We start from the raw sequence: 17,379 nt of genomic DNA, 5'->3' as shown, positions 1-17,379 counted from the left end.
CCTGTTGCCCGACTGCGACGTCGGAAATGGACCAAGAAAATCCATTCCGACGGTGTGGAACGGAACAAGCGGTGGTTCGAGTGGTTGGAGAAGACCAGCTGGTCGTATGGGTGGTGTTTTGCGCCTTTGACACTCTCGACAAGTTCTGACGTAGTGACGCACGTACTTAGGAAGTGTCGGCCAGTAGTACCGTTCTCGAATACGTGAAAGCGTCCGGCTATAGCCAAGGTGACCAGCTGTAGGATCGTCGTGGCAAGCTTGGGCGACCTCGGAGCGCAGGTCCTCCGGCACAACAAGGAGCTACGACCTCGGGCTGCTGTCGAAGTTCTGCTTGTACAATACGCCGTGCATTATCTTGAACGTCGGCAGCATGCGTTGGAAAACGCGAGGCACCGCAGCTTCGTGGCCTTCCAAGTGCGCCATCAGCTGACCAATCTGAGGATCACTGCGTTGCCGAGCAGCCATATCTGCCGTGTCCAATGCCCCAAGAAAGCCGTCCTCTTCGTCATTTTCGCCTCCCGGTGCCGGCTCCACAGGGGCTCGAGACAAGCAGTCAGCATCATGATGTTTGCGGCCGGACCTGTAGGTGATGGTGACGTCGTACTCCTGTAGCCGAAGGCTCCACCGAGCAAGGCGGCCTGCGGGATCCTTAATATTGGCGAGCCAGCACAGCGAATGGTGGTCGGTGACGACACGAAAAGGGCGACCGTACAGATAGGGCCGGAATTTGGTGATGGCCCAGATGACAGCCAGGCACTCTTTTTCAGTTGTCGAGTAATTTCCCTCCGCCTGCGAAAGAGCTCGGCTGGCATACGCAATAACCCTCTCAGCGCCATCCTGGAATTGCACAAGCACTGCTCCTAGTCCTTTGTTGCTGGCGTCCGTGTGGAGCTCAGTGTCGGCGTCTTGATCAAAATGGCCTAGTATGGGGGATGTTGCAAGGGCGTGTTTTAATTGGCGGAATGCTGATTGTTGCTCCTCGTTCCACTCAAAGGCAACGCTATCCTTCGTAAGGCGGTAAAGTGGCGCCGCGATCTGGGCAAAGTTTCGAACGAAACGCCTGAAGTATGCGCAAAGACCGAGAAAGCTTCTGACGGTCTTCTTGTCCGACGGTGGAGGGAAGGATGCAACGGCAGCCGTTTTCTCGGGATCTGGCTTCACACCCACTTGGCTGACGATATGACCAAGGAACTTCAGTTCACTGTATGCGAAGCGGCACTTCGAAGGCTTGAGCGTAAGTCCGGCGTTCAGAAGAGCTTGAAGAACTGCTTCAAGACGCACCAGATGGTCTCTGAAAGTGCTTGAGAAGATGACAACGTCATTCAGATACACGAGACATGTCTGCCACTTCAGACCGGCTAGCACAATATCCATGACTCGTTGAAATGTCGCGGGCGCTATACACAGGCCAAACGGCATCACCTTAAACTCGTAGAGGCCATCCGGGGTTATAAATGCGGTCTTCTCGCGGTCGCGCTCATCCACTTCAATTTGCCAGTATCCACTCTTCAAGTCGATGGACGAAAAATAGCGGGCATGACGAAGGCGGTCCAGGGTGTCGTCGATGCGTGGGAGTGGATACACGTCCTTCTTGGTCACCTTATTGAGTCGCCGGTAGTCAACGCAAAATCGAAGGGTCCCGTCTTTTTTCTTGACCAGCACTACAGGTGCGGACCACGGACTGTTGGATGGCTGGATGACGTCGTCGCGTATCATTTCGCGCACTTGCTCCTGGATGGTTTCCCTTTCCTTCAAGGAAACGCGGTACGGCGGTTGGCGAATCGGGTGCATTGCGGTGTCGACAATAATTCGATGCTTGGCGACTGGCGTCTGTCGAACTCGGGATGTCGTCGCAAAACAGTCGTTGTACCGATGCAAAAGGGAGAGCAGGTCGCGTGTTTGGGAAGGGTCAAGTTTGGGATCGATATCCAGGGGCAACGTTGTAGGGTCTCGTGACCCGGGCGGGGCCGCCTCCTTAGGCAGCGCAACTGCTTTCACGAACGTCGCTAAGCTCTTCCATTTGGGCTATTACTGACCCTTTCGTCAAGTGCCGCGGCTCGTTCCTGAAGTTGGTCACGAAGATGTTGGCTCGCCCTCGTTGAACATTTGCGACCCCTCGCGCAACACCAATGCCGCGCGTAAGTAACATCTGGACATTGCCTTCCAGAACGCCTTCTCCACATGCTGTTGTATCGGCTCGGACCGGCAGGAAAACTGTCGACAACGGCGGCAAGTGGACATGGTCAGCATCAACTTTCATCGCAAAGCCTGTGGCCCGGGGCGGTACTGGCGATGAAGAGCGTGCGCGGAGGGTCATCCTGTTCTGCCCTATGTCGATTACGGCGCCATATTCACGGAGAAAGTCCATGCCCAGAATAACATCTTTAGAGCAATTCTCCAATATCACGAAAGTGGCGGGGCACGTCTCACCGTGGATCTCGACGTGGGCAGTGCACTTGCCAACAGGGTTTACGATGTGGCCGCCCGCGGTACGTATGGGCGGTCCGTCCCACTGGGTGGTAACCTTGCGAAGACGCCGAGAGAAACTGCCGCTGAAGACCGAGTAATCAGCGCCGGTGTCCACAAGCGCCGTTACGTCGCGCCCGTCGATCAGAATGTTCACATTGCTAGAGGTTACAAAATGGTTTGCGTTTCCAAGGATACCATCGGTCGAGCTGGGACACACTAACGTAGACGGAGGTTCTTTGCTTCGTGCGACTCCGGCAACGCCACCTCCAGGCGTCGCCGTACTCAGTTTTCCCGAAGTGGCGAAAGGCTCTCACGGCGAGACCCGCGAGAAGGGGATGGTGGGCGGCGAGGCGGCGGCGACCGAGAGGTGCGAGGAGCAGCTGTAACCGGTGAGGGAGAACGTCGAAGGTAGTCTTGTATGTCGCGGGGCTGCTCACCGTAGCGGGGGCACGGATCGGCCCGGTGAAAACCCCTTAGGCCGAGTTCGCGGTATGGACAGGAGCGATACATGTGATCAGGCTCACCGCAGTGAAAACACAGTGGGCGCCGGTCCGCAGTCCTCCAGATGTCGGTCTTCCTGCGTCTCGGCGGTCCCAGGCGTGCATCATACGAGTGCAGGAACTCACGGCGTCGAAGGCCGGAATCGGGAGCGCTCTGGTCCTGGCGATGGGCGGGAGGAGGACGACGAACTGCGGCGGCGTAGCTCAGAGCTGGTGGGTCGGCTGCAGCTACAATTGGGACGTCTTCTGGCGCCAGCGCGTGTCGCAGTTCTTCGCGAACGGCCGACGCGATGGAGACAGAGGCGGGCTGCTCAGGAGTAGGGAAGAGCTTTTAAGGCGAAAGCCTTTAATGCCTCATCGTTGTAAGCAGCAGTTGTCGACAGAAAATGTCACGCTTTTCAATTGGTCGAAACGGCCGTGACGTCACAGTGCGCGAATTTCAAACGGGGCCAATTGTACTTTGCCTAGTAACCATGCAACCAATTGAAGGGATCGTATAGTGATGCTCCAAGTAAGTGGGACGGAGCTTAGTTAATTGCTTACTTAACCAATTAACCTAATTAACCTTTCTAGTCAGACCAGATAAACAAATAAAAACCAGTAGGAAATTGGTCGAGCTCGGGAATCGAACCCCGGTCTTCGGCGTGCGAGACGAGCATGCTATCCACTCCGCCATGCCAGCTCGATGGTTTGGAATGAACTAAGGCGCGTCTAGTGAATACGGTGTCTTCGCTCACTCTCATCCTCCTCCCTTCCCTTCCGGCGAGGTTTAGGTGTCCACCGAGATATGAGAGAGATACATTTCCTTTCCTCAAAAACCAATAACGAGCCCCTCAATCCCCTTACCTTGTTTGCTTAATTTACCGAAGAGCGAGGCGTAGAACCGAATGCGCGATGGCGTTCTATGGACTCCCTGGCAGCGTTGCAAGACGCTGTCGCGTTCCACTCTTAGAGGCGAAGCTTAACATCTTAACCACACATCAGTGACCACACTTAAGGTAAAAAAAGTGCCCCCTTGAATTTTGACGGGTGTCCACCGAGATATGTGAGACAGTTCTTTCCTCAAATACAATTTTCATTTCCTTCATTACGGGCCCTCTTTGTCTTCTTTCACTCCCACTTCCTCCCTTCCTCTACGGTGCTGTTCAGGTGTCCACCGAGATGACACAATTTCCGCGCCATTTCCTTTCCTCAAAAAGCGTTGCGTTCAAAGGGCAAGGCATCGCGCCGAACAGGTGCTGGCGTTCCGTGGACTCCCTGCCAGCGCTACAACACGCTATCGCGTTCCACACCTAAAGGCGAAGCTTAAGCGTCATTAATTAGCACTTAATTAGTATTCAGGCATTAATCAGTAATTAACCATTAATTAGTGATTTGTCATCACAGTAATTAGTGCTCAATTATATGTGACGCCGCCAGTTCCACTGAAGCAGCCAAAGTGGTGCGGAAAACGCTTTCGCCTCTACGCACTTTAGACAGCCAAAGTGCCCCTTGAATTTTTTCAGCTCCTCGCGGATGACGTCGCGAATTATTTCTCGAACATCGGCGAGACCAACTCCGCCAAGGTCAGACGAGGCAAGACTTGAGACGACAGGAAGGGCTCTCAGTCTCTGAAAGTGACTGGTTCTTGTCGCCAATGCCTGCTCGATGTTGGTAGCTTCGGCGACGAATCCGGCCACTGTGGTCGGAGGACTGCGGATGAGGCCTCCAAAGATGTCATTCCGGACACCCCTCATCAACGCCCGTACCTTTTTCTCCTCAGTAGCCCGCGGGTCGGCGCGGGCACTCAGACGCAGCACGTCTTCGACGAAGCTCCTGACGCTTTCGGTAGGTCCCTGGATGCGAGCGTGGAGCAGATCTTCAGCTTGCTGTCGCCGGTGCTGGTTCGCGAACGTGCGTACCAGTTCGCTCTTGCACGTCTCCCATGATGTTAATGAAGCCTCATGGTTCTCAAACCAATACTTTGCTGTGGCTTCCAGGGAGAAGTACAGGTTTTGCAGGCATTGGTCTGGAGTCCACCCGTTATGTCGCGCTACTCTTTCATAGTTTTGGACCCAGTCTTCAACATCGTCAAGGCCATCGCCACGGAACGGCACGACAGATCTTGGAGTGAGAGGCACGTAGACGATCCTCGATGCAATCGGGGGTCGGTTTGTTGTGACTGGGACGCCATGGTGACGTTGGCTGTCCTAGATGTCCGCGATCCCTCGGGCAAGAGTCCGAATTCCGGCGCTTGGCCTTGCTGGCGTCGGCTAGCGCGAGTCTCAGTTTCCGCCGAGGGCTCCTCCAAGAAAACTCGACGGCCAGGACTTAGGACGGGGCTCGAACTACGAGGCGGGGTGCGCTGCATGAGATGCGTTACCCAGCACCTCCACCAAATGTCACGGCTTGACGTTGTTACGATTCATCTTGAGACCGGAGATGAAACGTGGCGGCAATTTTGACGGGTCGTTGTACTTCAACTTGACCCCACGATGACCTCGCAGAAAAGGGTGACTTTCTGGGAAGTGGCCGACGAGGCTCTTCCCACACTCGGCTCGGCGAAAACGACCTCCCCTTCGAGAAGCAACCGACGACAGGAGAAGAAAGGGTGTCCCTCGTCTTGAAAAAAGAACCCGGAACGAATCAGAGGAAGCCTGCGCAGCTGCGGCTGTGACGTCAACACGACACAATGCTATAGGAATGCGGACTGCGGACTTAGGAATGCGGACTTGCCAGTTCCCACGTGCGGGCTCTAAACAGGTGTCTTGGCCAGCTGCGTCTGTGACGTGTGGTGGCGATCTTTTGTGCCCCATGAGTTACCGCCTAGTGAGGGGGCTCAACAGGTCTTCGATGGTGGTGCTGGTGCCGATCTTTTGTGTCGCGATGGAAGGTCCCCTGGTGCAGGGGCGGAGTCTTGGGCTATATAACCTGCGACCAAAGTGGGCACGAACGCTCTGGACCTTCGGTAATAGGTTCATCCAGTGGCTCTGAGCCTTGAGTATCAGGCTCATCCAGACGCTCGACGCTTTGAACTCTTAAATTTTGATTCTTTGTTCTTCCGTTGTAAATTTTTGTAAATAAGTGTCTCAGTTTCTTGTCAGTAAATCTGCTTGTTTTTGTAATCTCCAACTGCGAAGATTCAGACGTTCCTCATCCCAGCCACGCTACCTCGAGCCGCAACAACTGGTGGCAGCGGTGGGATTCGAACCCACGCCCCCGAAGAGACTGGTGAACAGCGGTGGGATCCGAAGCCTTATGATCCGAAGCCTTATGATCCGAAGCCTTGGGATTCGAGGCCTGGAAGTCCCGACATCTGTGGAACAACGACTGGTGATCTGAAGCAACAAGCGGCAACAACGGTCGGCCAGCGAGAGTGCAGCTATCTCGGGTCATGATCACGTGTGTGGGTGAGTGCTTGGCTTTTCCTCTGATGTGGACCAGCTTCTAAAAAGAGGGTTAAATTTTAGAACTGGTAGAAACCTGTGCTTAAATCCTAGAGGTTTGGTATTTTTTGCATAGTGGTTTTGGAAATAGCCCAGACTCCGAGCTATCATGGACCTGCAGAGGCTGCAGAAGCCGGACCTGTTGCAGTTGTGTGAGGAATTGGGGATTGAGACAAGGGGTTTGGCACGAAAACCCGTGATAATTCAGGCCATTACTGATTTGGGGGCAGATGATGAGGAGCTCATTGAAGCATGGAACCTCATCGAGCAAAAAAGGAAAGAGCGAGAAGAAGAGCAGCTCAGACAGCAGAAAGAGCGGGAAGAAGGGGATAAGAGGCGTGAGCGCGAAAGTGAGATTGAGGCAAAAAGAATGGAGCGGCAGATTGAGCTCCATAAGTTAGAAATGGAGTTGAGTAAGAGGTCGGGCAATTGTCCCCAGCAAGCGATACCTCTTCTCAGCAAGGAGACAGGGTTCAAGATGTCTAAGCATATGCAGCCATATGTGGTATCAAGGGATATCGGTCTGTATCTTGCAAATTTTGAACGAACCTGCGAGAACCTCGCCTACAGTCAAGAAACTTGGTCTCAAAGGTTACTGACGGTTCTGCCCTGCGAAGCAGCGGAGGTTGTCGCGCGGCTCAGCAAGGAGGACGCGGACAACTACGAGAAGGTCAAGGCTTGCCTTCTACGAAAGTATAGACTTAGCGCCGAGGCGTTCAGACAAAGATTTCGGGGAGCTAAGAAGTCGAGGGACGAGAGCTATCCCGATTTCTTATACAATTTGAAAGTGAACTTGGTTGAGTGGCTAAAGAGTACGGAGTCATATAGTGACCGGGACGCTGTAGTTGAGAGAATTTTGTTGGAGCAGTTTTACAACTGCCTCCCTGAAGAGGAGAGAAATTGGCTAAGGGACCGGGACAACGTAGCGACGGCGACGAAAGCTGCCGAACTCGTTGAGGAGTACGCTTCGCGCCGGCAGTTTAACAACACCACTAGAGTTGATAGGCCCCGTAATTTCGGACGGAGTGCGAATTATCGTCCCGAGAGGCACTTTGCGAGCTCTACAGTCGAGAAGGAAGAAAGGAAGGTTCCTTCCGACAAACCTCAAAAACAGGACGACAGTGAGAAGGGCGCAAAAGTGGCCAAAGCACAGAAAGAAAAAACCGCGTTTGAGGCTAGGAGGCCACTCACTTGTTACAGATGCAGTGAGCCGGGTCACATAGCAATGAACTGCCGAAAAGAAAAGGTGGCGTTCTCGTATGTCAGTGACTGCAATGAAAACATGAAGCTGCTGGAACCTTACATGCATGACCTGGTAGTGAACGGGAAGCCATGCAAGGTGCTGCGCGACTCAGCCGCAACGATGGATGTTGTCCATCCGTCGTATGTGTCACCATCCGATTACACAGGCCAATGTTCATGGATCCGCCAGGTAGTGGACGAACAAAGCGTGTGCTTGCCTATAGCGACAGTGGTAATTGAGGGCCCTTTCGGTACGCTTACAACCGAAGCTGCAGTTTCAGGAAAGCTACCTAAATGCTATCCGTATTTGTTTTCCAACAAATCTGATATGTTACTGAGGGAGAAGGGGATCCTTTTTGGAGACCGAGTTGTGCAGGCATTAACACGTTCGAAGGCGCGAGAACTTACAACACAGCTTACTCAGGAGAATTCTCCTACGAAGGAAACAGCAGTGAAACTGGTGGAGGAAACGGATGAACACGGTTCAGGACATCGCGCTAGTGAGACCCCCGAGACCGGTCAACCTGGTGTTGAGCTTAACGAACCGCAGAACGAGGAAATCATCGATGGTGCCCTTTTGCCGCCAGTGTCAAGTAGTTTCACGACGCTCCTGAGCGGGAATCGAGAGGAGCTGGCTACGGAGCAAGCCAATGACCAGACAATACAGGAGATCAGAGAGCTCCACAGAACAAATAAGAGAGCAAAGGGGAATATTGCTTTCCGAATGAGAGGCGGTGTGCTTTATCGTTTATACACGGATAAGCGGGGAGAGGAGCGAGACCAATTAGTCGTTCCGCAGAAGTACCGACAAGACTTACTTCGAATTTCTCACGGCAATTCGTGGTCATGCCACCTGGGAATCAAGAAGACAAAGCAGAGGCTTTTGCAAGAGTACTACTGGCCTGGATGTTTTAAGGATATGGAGCGTTTTGTGAAATCGTGCGACACGTGCCAGCGGGTCGGAAAGGCGCAAGATAAATGGAAAGCACCGATGGTGTTAGTCCCAATCATTACTGAGCCGTTTCACCGGTTGGTGATAGACGTAGTTGGGCCACTTCCCGTGACAGAGACAGGGTGTCGTTATATCCTCACCATGTTATGCCCTGCCACGAAGTTTCCAGAGGCTGTCGCGCTGCGCGAGGTGACGTCAGAGAGCGTCGTGGATTCACTGTTATCAGTCTTTGCTCGAGTCGGATTTCCTTCCGAGATCCAAAGTGATCAGGGTAGTGTATTCACAAGTGCCCTTACTACCTCATTTCTAGAGCGGTGCGGCATTAAGATAGTGCATAGCTCAATCCATCATCCGCAGAGCAACAGCGTAGAAAGGTGGCATTCTGTTCTAAAGCGTGTGCTTAGGGGACTATGCTACGAAAACAAACGCGACTGGGACGCCTGCCTACCTGCAGCGCTTTTCGCTTTGCGGTCAGTGCCGCATGAATCCACAGGATTTAGCCCCGCCGAGTTGGTGTACGGAAGGTCACTGCGCTCACCTTTGCGAATGGTACGCGAAGCCTGGGAAGGGCGTGGGGAAGACCCGACAGTAGTAGAGTTCGTCTTGACTCTGCTGGATCGTCTACATAACTCTAAAGAACTCGTGGAGGCCAGCATGAAGTCAGCCCAGGCTCGTTCGAAGGTCTATTATGATCGGACAGCTCGTCAACGGATGTTTTGCATCGGTGACAAAGTGATGTTGCTGAGAGCTTCAAGGCAAAATAGGCTCGAAGTGCAGTGGGAAGGGCCTGCAGAAGTAGTTGCCAAGCTCTCTAACACCAATTACGTGGTGAAAACCCCAGGAAAGCGCAAAGAAGTGCGCATTTACCATTGCAACCTAATGAAGCCTTACGTACAGAGAGAAGCAGCGGTAAATCTAACGCTTAACCTTCCTGAGGAGATGGAAGACAACCTTATCTGTCTAAGCGGAGAGGAAAGCAGCGCGCAGGGACTTCTCAAGAGGACTAAGCAGAGAGGAGAACTAAAAGAAAATCAATTGTCTGATCTCGGCGAACTGATAGCAGAGTTTGATGACTGCTTCGTAGACAGGCCAGGAAGGACTGATTTGATTAAGCACGATATCGAGTTAACCTCAGAGAGACCAGTGCGGTCAAGGTGCTATCGACTCTCTCCTAGGCAGAGAGATATCCTTGATAGGGAGGTAAAGCGCATGCTGGAGTTAGGAGTAATCAAGCCCTCCGAAAGCGAATACGCTTCGCCTATGATCTTGGTGGAAGCTCCGGGTAAAGACCCAAGGCCGGTAGTAGACTATCGGAAGTTAAATACTCTCACCAAGGATCAAGTGTATCCTATTCCCAATATCGAGGAGAGAGTGGAACAGGTCAGCCGAGCAGCCTATGTAACCACGCTAGACCTTACTCGAGGGTACTGGCAAGTGCCGCTCACTGAGCGCGCCAGCAAATGCGCAGCTTTTGTCACTCCAACGGGAAGCTATCAACCAACAATGATGAGCTTCGGGCTCAAAAATGCTCCCTTTTGTTTTTCCCGCCTCATGGATAGGGTTCTGAAGGGCTGTGAAGCATTTGCGGTGCCCTACTTGGATGACATTGCTGTCTTCTCAGATTCATGGGCGGACCATGTATCGCATCTGAGAGCAGTGCTAAGCCGTTTGCGTCAAGCTGGGCTCACTGTAAAGGCCGAGAAGTGTTACCTTGCGAGAGCAACAGTGGACTATTTGGGTCACAACGTAGGCCAAGGTTTCAGGAAACCCAGTGAGGTTAAGATCTCGGCGGTGGCAGACTACCCGCGGCCTAGAACAAAGACGGACATTCGGGCATTCTTAGGGCTCACGGGGTATTACAATCACTACATCCGTGATTATTCAGCTTTGGCAAGCCCCCTGACCGATGCTCTCCGCAGGACAGAGCCGACAAATGTAGTCTGGGACGAAAAAAAGGAAACGTCGTTCTTAAACTTGAAGGCAGCACTGATTAGCCGCCCGATATTGCGAGCTCCTGATTACGACCGAGAATTCACGGTCCAGTGCGATGCCAGTGATCGAGGGCTAGGTGCAGTTCTCTGCCAGAGGGATGACAACGGCAACGAACATCCCGTGCTCTACCTAAGCCGAAAACTTAGCTCTCGAGAGATGGCGTACTGCGCGTCGGAAAAAGAGTGCGCTTGCATTGTTTGGGCTATCCAGAAATTACAATGCTACCTCGGAGGCTCCAAATTCGTCGTAGAGACAGACCATTGTCCCCTTTCGTGGCTGCAAACTTCGACATCAAAGAACAGTCGCCTTCTGAGGTGGAGCCTGATTCTGCAGCAGTATCATTTTGAGATAAGGTACAAGAAGGGCAAATTAAATGGAAACGCGGACGCACTTAGCCGTTCTTTCTAAGCGGTCCGGGGTGCTCTTCATGTAACCAAAATTGCTACTCAGTTTTTTTTTTGTTTTTTTTTTTTCGTGCGTTTTTGAAAGTGAGGGTGTACAGTAGCAGGTTCGGTTTTTCTCAGCTTGCGTGGGTCCTGGGAGTTTTCAGTGTGGGCTATTCACAACGGCTATACTAACCGGATTATAGCACCCTCTTTTGGAACTGGTTTGCTCGGAGGGAAGTTGAGTGCTTGCTTGCGCATGTGGTTGAAGTTTCAGAGACGCCTCAAAGAATTTGGCCGGCGTAATAGAAGACCACGCTGCGAGCGGCAGAGGGCTTCTGGCATACTTCTGGCATGCTTCTGCAAGTCGTCTCTTCATGCAGCAGCGATGACTGCTACTCGCCGAGACTCGTCTGGCGGGGAAGGTAGCTGTTACGATTCATCTTGAGACCGGAGATGAAACGTGGCGGCAATTTTGACGGGTCGTTGTACTTCAACTTGACCCCACGATGACCTCGCAGAAAAGGGTGACTTTCTGGGAAGTGGCCGACGAGGCTCTTCCCACACTCGGCTCGGCGAAAACGACCTCCCCTTCGAGAAGCAACCGACGACAGGAGAAGAAAGGGTGTCCCTCGTCTTGAAAAAAGAACCCGGAACGAATCAGAGGAAGCCTGCGCAGCTGCGGCTGTGACGTCAACACGACACAATGCTATAGGAATGCGGACTGCGGACTTAGGAATGCGGACTTGCCAGTTCCCACGTGCGGGCTCTAAACAGGTGTCTTGGCCAGCTGCGTCTGTGACGTGTGGTGGCGATCTTTTGTGCCCCATGAGTTACCGCCTAGTGAGGGGGCTCAACAGGTCTTCGATGGTGGTGCTGGTGCCGATCTTTTGTGTCGCGATGGAAGGTCCCCTGGTGCAGGGGCGGAGTCTTGGGCTATATAACCTGCGACCAAAGTGGGCACGAACGCTCTGGACCTTCGGTAATAGGTTCATCCAGTGGCTCTGAGCCTTGAGTATCAGGCTCATCCAGACGCTCGACGCTTTGAACTCTTAAATTTTGATTCTTTGTTCTTCCGTTGTAAATTTTTGTAAATAAGTGTCTCAGTTTCTTGTCAGTAAATCTGCTTGTTTTTGTAATCTCCAACTGCGAAGATTCAGACGTTCCTCATCCCAGCCACGCTACCTCGAGCCGCAACAACGTACAGGCCGGCGGCGAGAACGGGTGAAGACAGGGAGCACAGAAAAACAGGGAGGTCCACCAGACAACGTCGTCGTCGGCGCGCGGCAAAACACTCCTCGTCTTTTTCTTCCACTCGCGACAATGTGACAAGTCCTGGAAATAAAAAAAAAGAATCTTGCCTGGGTAAGGTGGTGTCATGATCTCTCCCGGCTTCATAAAAGGTGAAGCAAGAAGAGATGATTGCAGGCGCTCATCGCATGTACGAAAGAGAAGACGACTAAGAAAAAGTTTACGAAGAAGAAGATTTTCATATGGAGAAGGAGAAGAAGAAGGAGAAGAAGAAGATGGCATCGAAGCCGCCGCAAAGCAGAAAGGCCAAAGAGCTGAAGGCGTTCCACGAGAGCCTGTACTTCACGCCGCCGTCGCAGGTGCTCCCGGCGTCAGGCTCAGCACTGCCATCTAATTGGCCACGAGAGCCAACGCCGAGTTCCCCTTCCCGATGGACGGGGAACGAACACAAGGGACGTCCGGTTCTACCGCCGCACGCACCCCCAGGTGAGAACACGAAAATGCGGATGGAAATCGTGAGGCTTGTGTAGCGGTCAGGCGTCGGTAAGAAGACTTCTGGCAGCCAAGGTCCGTTTTGCTTTGGCTCGCCATGCAGCTCTTCGCTGCCGAGCGTATACGCTAGGGCTCGATGATAGTTCATAATGAAACCGGCGTGGTGGGGCGACGCATGAACAAAACGGCGACAATAAGCGATGCTCTGCTTTCTTCGTCGCTGGTAAAGATCACAAGAAAACCAATGTAAAGAACGCTGAGCTATATGCTAGGCATGTTGGTTAATGTTTAATTAGGAGTATCATATGAAGAAATCGGCATGTTGGTCAATCTTCTGAACAAGGAAAAGCCATAGGTGCCCGCGGTAGGTAATGAAGGAAGATTGCCTCGCCTCTAGCTGTGGGCGAGATTAATGGGTATAGTCTTCTGTGCTCCTCCGCAAGTCATGTAAGCTGTGTGACGCTTTGAACACTACAACTAATCAAGTGACATCTTCGCGTTGTAACCAAAAACGGCCCATTCGCTAGACACTGAGCATAGCTGACCATAGTCATTGAATTAATGCAGGCACAGTACACATCCGAGCTTGAGTTGCTGTCTCGTCCTGCATCGGCTTGACAACTTTTCGTCGAACGGTGCGCTAAAAGCACGCCGTATCTGATATTAGTGCGGAATTCATGACCTAAGCACGTGCATTTGTTATCTTTATTATATATTTTCTTTAGTTTTCTTCCTGAAGCTGAGCAACCTTAACGCTCCAGGACATGAGACGAATTATTTGCGGTGGTAGCTACAGAGAGATCACTGGCTCTTATCGAAACGGCCATTCAAGGTGATTCTGTGTCAACTAATCACGTTTTAAATGGCATAAATTCGTCATAGCGCGCAAATATCTCTCAGTACGTGGGCTGTTGACCGCATCAGAATGTAAGTTAAAACTTACTTCTGCATCTATTTCACCCCTGCAGAAGCGGAAGCGCCTTCCGAGCGGAACTGGTATTTTATTCGTTTTAAAATTGGTTTGGTTCGGTTTATAGGGGTTTAACGTCCCAAAGCTACTCAGGCTATGAGAGACGCCGTAGTGTAGGGCTCCGGAAATTTCGACCACCTGGGGTTCGTTAACGTGCACTGACATCTCACAGCACACGGACCTCTAGAATTTCGCCTCCATCGAAATTCAGCCGCCGCAGCCGGGATTGAACCCACGTCTTTCGGGTCAGCAGCCGAGCGCCGTAATCACTGAGCCACCGTGGCGGGGCTTTAAAAATTACCGTGATGTAATAAAATTTCATGTGGCTATACGTTCTTCTCATAGGCCAACCCCCGCGCTTAGCCTGGATTCTGATATTCCATGAAAAAACAACTTTTTCCCCATCCATAGTTCCCCATGAAGCCTTCGGGAGCCACCGGAGGTTGAATTAAATTACGCAACACCACAACGCTGGGCGCAGTGGCGTTTGCCATTATGGTTTGCAGAATAGGCACACGCGCACGCACGCACACACATGCACGCACGCACGCGCACAAACAAATAAATGACAACTCTTACGTTTGGTGCGTAAATCTCGAATTTCGATGATAGCAGTGGCCCATCGTACAGGATCGGCATCCGTCGCTCGCACTTCTTTTCGCGCCGCCCTGTGCAGGATTCGCGCATTATCCGTTTCAGCTATCGGGCGCGAATGTGAAGTACGGCTGCAGCATCCCCTCGTTTCTTGTCAAAGAGCTGCACGGCGCAAGCCTTACGGCATCTACTCTCTACATATAGCAACCTATCAGGTACGTGGTTCAGCGACGAGGGCGCACGTGATGAAACCGCACAAAAGATCAGGGCATTAACTTTTTTTTTTCCTTCCTACGTCGCGACACTTGCGCGCCTGTAATCGAATTTCACCGACGCCGCTCCAGCTAATGGACGGCATCGAGTGTGAGGCCGTACCACACAAAAAGTTTTCAGGATAGTACTAAGAGCATTCGCTGTAAAACGTTAGCACCAGGAGCCTCGCCAATGTGATTAAGGCGTCTGCAGTGGATGACAGAGCTTCCTAACTCTTAGGAACGAGCTTTTACACCAGTATTTTCTAGCGTAGTGCATTCCTTGACTCTCAGTACCTAACCATTATTGAACGTTAAAAGCCAGCAAGTTATCGAAGTAACAATACCCGGTATTCACAGCACCTTCGTCAGCGGCTTCCCAAAGAGCGCTTCTGCCTGCGGTCGCCGTGAGCCCCGTGGTTCGCAAGAGCGCTTCGTGGGAGCGGTCGACACGTCTCGGAATCCCCCGCTGCCATGCAGAGATGGCTACCGAGACCGAAGGGGCCCAGCGGAGAAGCAGGCTCCGTAGATGGGGCCTGTTCTACCTGTGCGTCGCCGTGCTGATTGTGGTGCTCGCGGGCTCCTACGTCGTCGCCTCGCTGCTGACGCGCAACACTGAGTCACCGCATGTCTGGTGGCGCAACAACACGCACTACGACGTGTTGAGATCGACGACACTGCGCGGTTCGCACCACCGCCGTCCGGGCGGCCGCGTCGAGGCGGTCAGCTCAAACCGTACGGGTGTTACTGAGAAACCCTACGACACCTGGGAGACTGTGGCTGTCAGCTCAACAGCTGAATGTTGCGACGACGCTTCCAACTTCACTAGCACCGTTCCGGACTACTTGTAAAAGAAGCAGCAGGTGGCGCTTAATTACTATATAATTTAATGGATTAAGTGCACAGAAGGGTTTGGTATTACGATCTTCAGAGGATCGAGTGAAAAGTTAAATCGTATTTGCCGCTTTCTTTAAGATTTTAGCATTGGTTTGAGGCTTATTGCTTCTATTTAGTGTTGTTTCTAAACATTTTTCAACTTCTGAATAAATGGAATGTGTCCGTGGTGAAGAACTATAGAGTTCGCTTTGTCACATTAACGGCTAGCTGAGCGCTCCTTTGTCTCTTGAGTAATAAAATCTTTTCGTAGACTTTTCACAGTTCGGTTGCTGGAGAGAGGTGTATGAAATGCCATGTCAGTCATCACGCTCTCAGAAATAAAATCTTGGGTGCATTCGCTCCTAAAATGGGGCCCAGAAGGCACCTAGATTGGCACCTAGCTAACAGCTCAGAACGAGGAGCAGTGGCCTCATTTAGCGCCTCACATTGACCACTGCTCCGAAGCATCCGTATAGAGTAATCGCGTACGGTTGTTGCGAAGCCGCTGTGAAATGCCAGCGCCATATCCGTCATCCTCCATATCCGTCATCCGCCATATCCGTCATCCATATACGTGCCCGATATGTTACCAAGAATGAGGGACCCATATCGTAAGCCCCCAGGAGTAAAAATCTGCAGACATTCTAGCCCAGACATGCTGTCATCTCCCATGCTCGTTATGTACAGACTGTGGTCCGACTCGAGCCTAGCTTCTGCATCCAACTACCTGCTCACAGTTTCTATGGCTCCCATGCTAATGTTAAAGCTAATTCTATATACTACCGCTGTATTAACGACTGCGTCAGACATTCGCGCTAGTAGCGCAGGTTTAGTTGCGTTCTTGTCAATACTCACCCTAAAATGCTAGCAGCATTTTAGGGTGAGTATTGATGCAAGCAAAATGATGCAAACCTGCGCTCCTCCCAGGCTTGCATTGTATAACTGTTATTTTTTCTTCGATTATTGAGAGATTCCTTAGCGTCCACCACGCCGACATGCGCATTGCGAAAGAAGAAAATCATGCCGGAACCATAGGGCCTCGTGTAAAGAAGGTTTTGACTCAAACTGACGCGTCATCATGACGCGCGCATCATGTCTGCATAGTATTTTTGTGTTGTCCTCGTCGAAATACGACCGCAACGTATGCTAATCTATCTGCGTGTTTACTCTACTCTTGCTTTCTACTACAGTGCATTGCGTCCTTTATGCCAGCAAAATTCCAGGAGCCCAGGCCCCATCAAGCCCCGTTAAGGCTTCTTGCCTCGTTAGCTAACATTCCACTTTGTATGACGTGTTGAACTAACTGACCTTGACGGCATACAGTACCAGATCAATAAGCTTTAATGGCATTAATAAGGCGCCAGGGATCCCGATGATAGCGGGAGCGTATAGAGCGACTTGAGCCAACTATAGGAAAGACGGCCTGTGTGTCGCGCTTTCTTTTCATTTGTGTATCATATTTCGGCGCTGCTGTTTCCTCCCGATCTCTTTTCAGCTGGACGATGGAGCGAAGTCTGACTTCCAAAGCAGAAATCAACTTCCTATCGTCTACTGATTGTGGAAATAAATATTGGGTATCTTCTAATACACTGCCAATCCTGACCTTGTCTACGCCTGTCTTCACTCTCCTTCGCCCTACCTTCCTTCTTTTCCCACCTAAGACGACGTGCGTCATTCTCGAGGAGTGGAGTCCATATCAGCTGGGCCAAGAAGGGCTGATGCTTGAATGGCGAAGGCAAGTCCACTTTCCATAATTCTGACGCGGGACATAGGCTGACCAACATTTTAGTTCATATTGTGGTTCGGACTGGGAGGTCGTGCTCTCGTCTCTGGACCCGACATCGCAGCTTGCTGCGCTGATTCGGAGTGCCGACGCCATGAACAAAGGCCTAATGAACGTTTCGACGTAGACTGGGACCGCGCGGTGGTCCAGGAACCCAAGGGGGGTCAACACACTTGCCTTAATAAAGTTTTTCTCTCTC

This window comes from Amblyomma mixtum, chromosome 6 (assembly GCF_055824585.1).
Source record: "Amblyomma mixtum isolate Tamu chromosome 6, ASM5582458v1, whole genome shotgun sequence".
NCBI classification, from domain to species: Eukaryota; Metazoa; Arthropoda; class Arachnida; order Ixodida; family Ixodidae; genus Amblyomma; species Amblyomma mixtum.
The sequence above is the reverse complement of the archived record's forward strand: the minus strand, read 5'-3'. Positions refer to the sequence as shown.